At 42.2% G+C, this 11,199-nt stretch overlaps 1 pseudogene; it reads left to right on the plus strand.

Moving 5' to 3' along the window:
• Positions 1 to 10,259: 10,259 nt before the first annotated feature.
• Positions 10,260 to 11,199, plus strand: LOC110205982 (olfactory receptor 2A12-like; annotated as a pseudogene).

The following is an 11,199-nucleotide window of genomic DNA, read 5'->3' on the forward strand; positions in this document are numbered from 1 at the left end:
TGCTGCTTTCGAATACAATTTAAGACTTGGTATAGCTAGGCCACCTTCCCTTGCATTTCTTTTCATTAATTCCCTTGATTTTCTGGACCTTTTGTTTTTCCAGCTGAATTTTGTTACTATTTTTTCTAGCTCTATAAAATTTGTTTGGTAGCTTGATTGATATGGCACAGAATAAGTAAATTAATTTAGGTGCAATTGTCATTTTTATTATATTAGCTTGGCCTACCCATAAGCAACTGATGTTTTCCCATTTTTTTTAGATCTCATTTTATTTATTTATTCATTCATTCATTTATTCACTTATTTATTTATTTATTTATTTATTTATTTATTTATTTATTTGGGTGAGGCAACTGGGGTTAAGTGACTTGCCCAGGGTCACAAAGCTAGTTAATAGATCTGATTTTGTGTGGAAAGTGTTTTTTAATTGGGTTCATATAGTTCCTGTGTTTGTTTTGGCAGGTAGACTCCCAAAAGTTTTATAATGTCTATTGTAGCTTTAAATGGAATTTCTCTTTCCATCTCTTGCTGTTGGGCTTTGTCAGTAATATATAGAAATGCTGATGACTTATGTGGGTTTGTTTTATATCCTGCAACTTTGCTAAAATTGTTTATTATTTCAAGAAGTTTTTTACTTAATTCTCTAGGACTCTGTAAGTATATTGGATCTCATTTTCTAATTGGTTAACTTTCTTTTCATAATCTTCTTGGTTTTTCTTGTATTGTTCTTCTTTGAAAAAAATTTTCCTCAATCTCTCTCATTTGATTTTTAAAGTCTTTTTAAAGTTGTTTTATAAATTCTTTTTGGGCAGGTGACTATTTAATATTACTCTTTGGAATAGAAGAGGGTTTCTTTGCTTCAACATCCTCCTGTGAAGACGAACCCTAGTCTTCTCTATCATAACTTTCCATGGTTGTATTCTGTCTCCTTTGCCTATGCATCTTTTTTTTTTGTAGTAATAGCTTAATTTGTGTGATCACCTCTAGTCCTGGGGTATGGGGGTTGGTGCTTCTGGCCTCCAATCTTTGATTCTCCCCTCTAGCCTGCAACCAAACCCAAACCTCCAGTCTCCTGGAAGTACCCACAGCCAGGGGCACTCTGCTGCAGTGCTTCTGCACTCACCAAGCCTGTGCTGGTTCCTTCTCACCCCCACCACTCTCCACAGCACAGCTGGGTCTGGCTTGTTCTTTGTCAGAACAGTTCCCTCAATCTTCCCTGACTCAGATGCCCAACTGCCCTTACTGTCCTAGAGGTAAAAGTTCCTGTGTCAGGGGCCTGGGCAGCCTCCCAACCCAGCTAACCCCAAGGCTTACAGCTTGTTCTTTAAGAGGCTTGCCACTTTTTGTTTAAACAGACCCTTGCCTGGAGGTGTTTATTCTTCACAGGGGCCACACTTCTTCCAGGAATTTTTTTCAGATCTTGAATTTCCCTGGGGGAGCCCTGTTGTTCCCCTATTCTTATTTATTTTTGCCCCCACTTTGTTTGCCCTGAGGTGCTATTTTATCACTTTTGTCAGGGAAAATCTTGAGAGCTTGGAATTTTCTGAGCTACTCCACCATCTTCCCAGAATATTCTCCCCAGTCAATTCTTTCAGTTTCTATTTTACCCTCTGGTTCTAAGATACCAGGGCACTTTTCTTTGATAATTTCTTGAAGTATGATGTGCATGTCCTCCTGTTGATCATGGCTTTCAGGTAGTCCAGTGACTCTTAATTTATCTCCCCTATATCTATTTTCCAGGTCAGTTGTTTTTCAATGAGGTATTTTACATTTTCTTCTATTTTTTCATTCTTTTGATCTTATTGGACTGATTCTTGATGATAGAGTCATTAGCTTCTATTTACCCAATTCTAATTTTTAAGGAGTTATTCTTCAGTTAGCTTTTTTACCTCCTTTTCCATTTGGCCAATTTGTTTTCTTCAGTAAATTTTTGTACCTCTCTTTCTATTTTTTTTTCATGCTTCCTTTATTAAGCTGTTGACTTTTTTCACTGTTTTCTTGCATCACTCTCATTGTTTCCTCAATTTTTTCTTCTAATTCTCTTATTTGATTTTTATACTCCTTTTTGAGCTCTTCCATGAGTTATTTTTGGACTTGACTCCAATTCACATTTTTCTTTGAGATTTTGCATGTAGGCATTTTGACATTGTTGTCTTCTTCTGAGTTTGTATCTTGATCTCCCTGTCACCATAATTTTCTATGGTCAGATTTTTTTTTTTGCTTATATTTTCCAGCCTTTTTTCCTTACTTTTAAATTTTAGCTCTGCTTCTGGGATGGAAAGGACTCTGTCCCAAGCTTCTTGTGCCAGGGGCTGCAGGCCCTGGCTGTTTGCCTGGAGCTGCACTGGTGCTGTTCTGAGGCCCACAGGGTACCCTAGTTCCTGGTGCTGCACTGTGAGGGAAGGGTGGAATTTAGGGTGACTGGCACTGCTGGAGGCCACAGGGGTCTGGTCTGGCACTATGCTTTATTTTATTTTATTTTTATTTTTTTAGGCAATTGGGGTTAAGTGACTTGCCCAAGGTCACACAGCTAGCAAGTGTCAAGTGTTTGGTCTGAGGCCGGATTTGAACTCAGGTCCTCCTGACTTCAGGGCTGGTGCTCTATCCACTGAGCCACCTACCTGCCCCCAATTTTATTTTATTTTATTTTTATTTGGTCTGGCGCTATGCTTAGGAATGTGGGGGATGCCTGTGCCACACTGGGGCTCAGGTCTTCCTGCTGGCTTGCTGAGGCAGGGCTTGCTGCTGGCTTGCTGGGAGACTTCCTGCACTGGACTCTGCTCACGTTTTACCAGACTGAAACACATCTTTGCTGCTGACCTTCCAACTTTCTTGGGCTAGAAGATTGTTTTACCCCATCTTTTTGCTGGTTCTGCCATTCCAGAATTCATTGTGGGGTGCTATTTTATAGTTGTTTGAGGGTGAATATGAGAGAGGTCGGGTGATTTTCTGCTTACTCTACCATCTTGGCTCCAGGAAGTCCTCTATACTAGATCATGTGAGTGAACTACTTATTTTTAATGGGAGAAGGATGTAATGGATTATGTAATGTAATGGCCCCCAGAAGACTTTAAAGTAGGTTTCTGGGTAGGCAATAATAATAGCCAGTATTTACATAGCACTTTAAACTCTTTAAAAAGATGATCTCTTTTTATTCTCATAACAAGGTGCTATTATTATTCTCATTTGACAGATGAAGAAACTGAGGCAAGCAGAGGTTAAATGACTTGCCCAGGGTCACACAGCTACTAAGTATCTGAAGCAGGATTTGAACTCAAGTTCTCCAGACTCCAGGACCAGCTCTCTACTCACTGAGGCACATAGCTGGACTATATCTCTCAAAAGGCTTTAGGTTGAAGAGGGTGATCACTGTAACAATGTGCAGAAAGTGACTTCCCCAGGGGGGCTGTGTGGAATGTCTGAGTACCTAGGTATAGAGTTGGAAAGGAAAAGAAGAGTCCATGAAATGGCTATGGCCACATGTGAAACATGCTTCAAAAGGTTTTGGAGATTTTGAGTTCTCTCTTCTACTCCTGCTGAGACCGGACATTAGACGCAGACTTTGTGCTAATGCCTACCCTATTGGGAGGTCCATTGCACTTGCCAATGCCTCGTTTACGGACTTGAGCTGGCCTCACTTTCCCAGACCGTGGGCATACCATACTTTCACATCAAAGTGGTTTCTGAGTTCATCCAAGTTGCTGAGCTCTCCCTAATTTGTTCTTGTGGTAAGGAAGAAATCATTAGGCCATGATTAGGACATAGGGGTAGGACAGATCAGGTTTACAACATTCCATTCCTGGCAAGACAGAATGAAGATGAGGGGCTTGCTCAGTCCACAGTTGCTGGGATTGCTTGTTCCTGGTGTGTTTCCTTCCCATCACTGTATTTTATCTAATTTAGTTAAATAGTTTACTTGAATATAACCTTAAGGTTTAGTTAAATGAAATAATGTACTGGCTTAGAAAGGCATAGAAATAGATTTTGCATAAAGGCTAGAGTTTATGAATGATAAGCAATGACCAACAGATTCTTCTAGATAAAGAGCCTTTATATCAGTGAGGGATGGAGTGGTGGGTAATTGATGGTCAGACATCAATGAACATTTATTAAGCACCAACAATGTGCCAGATACTGTGTGCTTACCTTTTCTAAATCCTGATACAGAAAGGGAAAAACAAGTTCATATAAAAGGACCATTCAGGACACCTGTTGTATGGAGCCTGAATTAGCTAAGCCATTAGTGACTCTGATAACAGAGATTTCAAAACCAGAAGAAAAGCAATGGTGGTCTGATAGGTCAACTGACTTCTCAAAGTGGGGCCATTTGACCTCTCTCAATTCAAACCATAGGTACCCCCTTCTTGGGCTATGCATAAGGGCACCTTCGCAAAGACTGAGCATGAAAGGTCTCAGTTATTAGTGCTGAGAATTTCCTCTTATACTTCATCCCATCTCTCCTACCTGTCTCCCATTCCCAATTCCTTCAGCCCTAGCTCTTGCGTATCTCCTCTGCCTGTCCCCCTGACCATCCCTCCCAATCATTTTTTCTGCTTATCTTTCTGTCCATCACCCCCTTCCTATTCTTAATACCCCCTTTCTCTTTCACTTCCCTTCCTGAAGAGTAGAGGGTGAGGATGGAAGAAGGCATCAGGAGTTGAGGGAATTGGAATAAAGATTCCAATAATTCATATTTGCATATTTCTTCCCTTCTTTTCTCCCCCTCCCAGCTCATATCCCAAATGAGAATGGTATAATGAGAAACCTCCTTCCCTTTCTCTTTCCTCCTCCTAAGGTCCCCATTTCTATAAAATTCTTCTGATAATAGGAACTCTCAGGAAACCTATTCCTGGATAATCTCCTGGTGAGGGGGTTGGGCAGGACAGGGGGAGGCAGATACTTCTCTCTCTGGAATCTCCGAGGAGATCTGGCTATCACATAGGGTCATAAAAAGCCTAGTTGATTGGCCAATGGGGATATAGCTTCTCCTGTCACCAGCAGGGCTAGGGGACCCACTCCTTAGGTACTGCTTCCTCTTTCCCAGCAGTTGCACACCTTCTCTGCCCTGACAGAACAGGTTCCTCTCTATGATACAAGCAGCAGTAGCTTGAAGCCAGGGCAGGGGTCAGTGAGTGGATTGTAAAGAAAGAAAGGTGCAACAATAAGCCCATGAATACTGTGGTGTCCAGAGCTTGCCTGCTGGCCTGGTGGAGTGGCCTGGAATCCACTGGCCTTGCTGGTGACCTAGATCCTTTGTCTGGCCCTCACTCAAGCCTCTTTTCAAAGAAGCAAGTGACTATCCACTGGAGGTCTTTATGTTTCACCTTCCTGAAAGGTGAGGCAATGCTTCTGTCTGGGAGGGTTGGTCTTAACAGGCAAAAAGGAGAAAGGAGAAGAGAAAAAAGGAAAGTCAGGGGCTAAAGAGACAAAGGAGGGGAGATTTGGAGAGCTTCAGGGCATAGATGAGGAACTGATTGAGGAACTGGCAAAAGGTTAGTCAGGAGATGGAGGAAATGTGAAGACAGAGAGGAAAGCTCTCCATCTCTTCTCTCCCCCATCTTCCCCACTCCCCCATCTTTCCCACTTCTCACTCCCTCTCTTACCTCTGTATGCCCATCCCTCCTATTCATCCTCTTTCCTTGCCCTCAACATTCTTCTCCTTCACAGTCATTCTCACTGCCTCCAACCTTACACTCCCCAATCCCTACATCCATGGTTTTTTACCTGGGATTCACAGGTCCATCGATACATTTAGAAGATCTGGGAACTTGGATGAGGGGAAAACATATCATTGTTTGCACTAACCTTTCACTTTCCTTTGTCAGTTCAAATATTTTATTTTATGCTTTTGAAAACATGATTTTGGAGAAAGGGCCCATTGGTTTGATCAGACTTTCAAAGGGGTCCAGTACACAAAAAATTTAGAACTTTTTCCTGAACCCTTTCCTTAGACTCTGTGACCCATACTGCTCCTCATCCCCTTTACCTTCCTACTTTCTTTATTTCCACATCCCTGTGCTGGAAGATCAGAGACTTAAATCCTCAGAGGTTATCACCTCTTTTTCAGATGGGGAAACTGAGGCCAAGAGATCTTAAGTGGCTTGCCTTAGGTCACCCAGTTAACAAACAGCTGGAATAGGATTTTAAATAAGATTATCATACTTTCTACCTAGTCCTCTTACCACTGTACCATAAAGAGGATCTAAGATGAGATACCATGAGGTTCTTCATCATTTCTTCCCTTCATTTCCAACTTCTTCTACCACCTCTATGACCACACATTCTCTTAACCTGATAGTTCTTCCTCCTCTAATTTTTCATTAAATGTGGGACATTCTCCAAGGTTCTGTCTTCTGTTATCATCTCTCTGTGACTGAGGATAAGAGAATGTGACTGGGGATGGGATAAGGAAGAATTTATGACTCTGTTACTGAAGATAATAGAGTTGGTGTACCCATGACTGAGGATGGATCTGTTAGTGGGTATGGGGGCAGTTGATGGACCTTCAAGTGGTGGTTCTGGGACTAGTGATAAAAGGTTTTATGGATTTATGTCTAAGCATAAGGGAATGACTAGATGAATGAATCAATCACAAAGCATTTATTAAGTACTTGCTTTGTGCTAAGCATGGTGAATATAAGTGAATGACTAGATAAATGAATCAATCAATCACAAAGCATTTATTAAGTACTTGCTTTGTGCTAAGCATGGTGAGCATGGTGAATATAAATAAAAAAGTTAGTCAATTTCTGTTCTGAGAGAACCCACATTTTTGATAGGGGAGACAACAGATATAGCATTTGAAGGGTGCAGGAACAAGAAAGATGGCAATGCATTTTCTTTAATGTCATTTCCAGTGATCAAACTATATCCATTTCTGATATTGAGCTATTTGGCAGTGCTATGGACATTGGTGACAAGAACTTTCTTTTATGGGTCTTCAGTGGCTATACCTGCTGAAGAAGTGGGGGTTGCAGCACCTTCAGAGGAGGTTGTCAAATCATTTCCTTCCAGTGATGGCTACCCAGAAGGATGGCTGCAGGAACAGGGTTGGAAACAGGGCTAGTGGTCCAAGGGTGTGGAGTGGGGAGGGATGAAGCTATTCCTGGGGCTTTTAGGGGAAGTGTCCTGGCTGTCTTCCATTACCTTATGAGGGGAAGTGATATTGCAGGAAGTGGTGGTGGCTTGGCCCCCTAGTACATGCTTCTCCCTGTCTCTCCCCTAGACTTTAGGGGAGTAGATGGCTTAGGGAGCTGGGATGGGGGATTTTATGTATCTGTAGCAGGGCATAGGGGAAGTAATGGGCCTGTGACTGAGCATAAGAAAGGTGATGGATCTATGACTGGGCATGGAGGATGTTGATCAATCTGTCCCTGGGCTTTAGGGAGATAATGTACTTTTGAGCAGGGATGAGAAAGTTGATGGATTTGTTATTGGGGAAACTTCATTCATGGCTTTCTTAGTGCCTTGTTTGCCAAAGGCTATTGGAGAATGTCATGTGGACCATTGTCTTAGTGCAATACAAAAACCCCTGTCTATACTCAAAGGGGCCCTTGGTGCTTCTCTAGAAATATGGAGTCAGAAAGTGACCTTGCCTCCTACTTGGCTAGGTTATCCAAGCCAAGGTTATTCATTATTCCTTCTCTTCATTCCCTAGCTCGTCTCCTATCTCTCTGACCATGCTTTCTCTGCCACTATAGTCCTTCCTCTAGCTTTTCCCTACATACTGGCATTCCCTAAGGTCCTAGCCTCTGTTCTCTTCTCTCTAGGCACTTTCTGCCTCACTGATTTCACCTCCTCCCAGAAAAATAGGACTAAGATTTTGAGTCTCAAATCTCTATGTAGATTCCTGACTACCTTTCTCAGGATCTCCAGATTCCTGCTCCACCCTCTCCACCTGGACAGATGTCCTGACAATTGCTTAGGCTCAGTATGTACAAAACTGAACTCCTCCTCTTCCTCCCTCTGCAACTGATCAGGGAGCTTCTCTTTTGGACTTGCCTGTTTCTGTGGTTGACACTGCTATCTACTACCTAGACTCAAGATCCCACATTATCACCAGTTGGGTAATGTATGTAAAGCATTCTGTTGTTACTGCTGCTGTTGAATTTTCTTTTTCTGCCCTATCCACCTGGTCAGTTGCCAAGTCCTACTGATTCCACCTCTAAAACAAATGCTCAAGTTCAGGCCCTCGTCCCCTCCACCTGGTCTTACCAATAGCCTCCTCACTCTTCTCCCTGCCTTCAGCTTCTCCCATGTGTGATTTCCCATACAAATGCTGGCTAAAGAGTCCCACAAAGACACAGATTCTAGTCAGAAACTATCAGGAACAAGGAACAAATCCTGAACTCCTCATTCTGGCATTCTAGGTCCTCCTAGTCAGGTCCAATCCAGCTTTTCATTATCTTACCACAGGAATTATCCACTTAAGTCAAATGGGACAAAGCCAGATGTGTTCACCAGCTCTTAACCTTTGTTTATGCTATTTCCACTATCTAGAATGCCCTCCTTCACTCCTCCCCAACTGTCCAAGTGCTAGTCACCAAGAATCATAGCATTTTCGCTCTAGAAAAGACTTCAGCAACCATCTGGTTCCAACCGTACTTAAGAAGGAATCTTCCTTATTCTACACATGACAAGTAGTCATTCAATCTCAGTATGAAGACTTTCAACGATAGGGAGTCTTTACCCCAAGAGACAGACAATTTCACTTTTAGATAGGGAGTCCTTTCCCTGAACCTAAGCTTAAATTTGTCTCCTTCCATGTTCCTCATTGCTAAAATTTGGGGCCAAAAGAAATAACTCTAGCTATTCTTTTATGTGACAGTCCTTTTAATAATACTCAGAAAGGTCTCTTGTACCCTCTGCATCTTCTATATTTCAAATGATTCTCATATTTCTTAGATACGTTTTTATTAGGAAATACTTTTTATTATCATTTAAAATTTTGGAAGAGAGCTGCATGATCTCATCCATGGAGTGGTTCCCTTTACCTCTGTAGAGTGAAAACCTGCCATGCCTTAATAAGCTGTTTCATTAATTGCTCTTCTCTTCCTATTCTACATTTTAATCAATCTTAAAGGGGGTGGCTTTGATGTCAACAGTCTTATAAGATAGAAATAGAAGTAAATTTACATCTTAGTTAGACTACTCACTGCCAATGTGACCTTCAGCAAATTACTTAACTTCCCTGTGCCTCAGTTTCTTCATTGGCAAAATGAGGGAGGAAGTGTGGATTAGGTGATCTCTTCCAACTCTGATTCTTCTCATTCTAAGATTCTCCCAGACTTGGCAGGAATCTCCTGAAATCCTTCAAGAGATAAATGGAGGCCTTCCCCCACAGCTTAGAAAAAGAGATGTGCTTAGGAATGTTTTCATAAAATTTTAGGCAGTCTAATGGTTTAGAAAACAAATAACACAACGTCTCCACCTCCTGAACATCATAACAACCCTATTCCCATGTGATACTAAGATTTGTGTAGGATAGAGAAAATATGGCAAGCAAGAGTTTATGTGGAAAAAAATCTGGAGGTCTTAGTGGACTTGAAGGGTCATTATGAGTTAAAAATGGGATATAGCAAACAAAAAAAGATGATATGATCTTAGACTGCATTAAGATGGGAGTAATTTCCAGGATAACAAAATGTTTATTTTGCCTGGCCTCAGAGGGAGGAACTAAAGGTAGTAGGTGGAAGTTATGGAGTAGATTTCAGTTTAGTATATTGAAAAGCTTCCTTTCACATAGAACTAATTAGAAAGGTAAAGGGCTACCTGTTGTCATCTTTAAGCAAAAGGCTAGATTTCTCTGGTTGTGGATATTCTAGAACAGACAGTTGGTCAGGTAGGAGCCATAGAAAATGCTTTCTGAAGTCTTCTCCTCTGAGATCCCATAGGAATCAGGGGATGCCCAAACTCGAAGTAGTGGGGCACCATGGAACTAGTAAACAAGAGACCTCAATTCTCACCCCACCTCTTCTTCTGACTTGATATATAATCTTGAGCAAGTCATCTTCCTTCTTTGGCCCTTGGTGGCCTCATGTGGGAAATGAGGGCTTGAGCCAGATCATCCTTAAAGTTCCCTGAAGCTCTAAAATTCCATGATACTAGGATTGTATCAAAGCTCTCAGGGAAGGATTTTCGATTAGAGGATCTTCAAATGAGGAACTCAGAGGGCCTTGGTTCCCTCTCCCCTTCTCCAATGCTGAGATCCCTAGGCTCCACCACCTTCTTTTTTTCCTTCCCAGGGCCCTACTGCCTCAATGTCCCCAGCATCAAACCACAGTTTTGTTACTGAATTCATCCTGCTTGGCTTCTCCAGTGACCCCACCTCAAATAGCATCCTTTTCATCATCTTTCTCCTCCTCTACCTCTGCTCAATCATGGGCAATGGACTCATCATCATTCTGATCTGCCTGGATTCTCACCTCCACACACCTATGTACTTTTTCCTCAGCATCCTCTCCCTCCTGGACATGAGCTATGTTACTACCACAATGCCTCAGATGTTGGCACACCTGCTTTCCAGTTCTAAGCTCATCTCCTTTGAAGGATGCTGGCTGCAGATGTATGTATTTTGTGCTCTTGGTATCACTGAGAGCATCTACTTTGCAGTCATGGCCTATGACCGTTATGTAGCCATCTGCTTCCCACTGCGTTACATGCTCATCCTCAACTGGGACCTGTGTGTGAGGTTGGTGGTAGGGACCTGGGCTTGTGGTTTCTTCTTCTCCCTACTTCACACTTTTTTTACCATGAGGCTTCCCTTCTGTGGTCCTAATATAGTTAACCACTACTTCTGTGAAGGTCCCTCAGTCAGGAGCCTGGCATGCATGGACACACACCTTATTGAGGTGATAGACTTAGTCCTGAGCATCTTCTTGATAGTAAACCCCTCTGTCACTCATCTTGGCCTCGTATGTCCATATAACCACAGCCATCCTCAAGATCAAGTCCACTCAAAGCCGGTATAAAGCCTTCTCTACTTGTGCTTCCCACCTAACTATGGTCACTCTGTTCTATGTACCTGCCATATACATCTATATGAGGCCCACCTCCCACTACACTCCAGAGAGGGACAAGCAGATATCACTTTTCTACAATGTGTTCACTGCCCTGCTCAACCCTGTGGTCTACAGCCTTAGGAATAAGGACATCAAGGCAGCATTCATCAAGATAGTAGTGAATAACAGAGTTTCCTGA

This window comes from Phascolarctos cinereus, unplaced genomic scaffold, assembly GCF_003287225.1.
Source record: "Phascolarctos cinereus isolate Bilbo 61053 unplaced genomic scaffold, phaCin_HiC Scaffold_726;HRSCAF=1367, whole genome shotgun sequence".
Lineage (NCBI taxonomy): Eukaryota > Metazoa > Chordata > Mammalia > Diprotodontia > Phascolarctidae > Phascolarctos > Phascolarctos cinereus.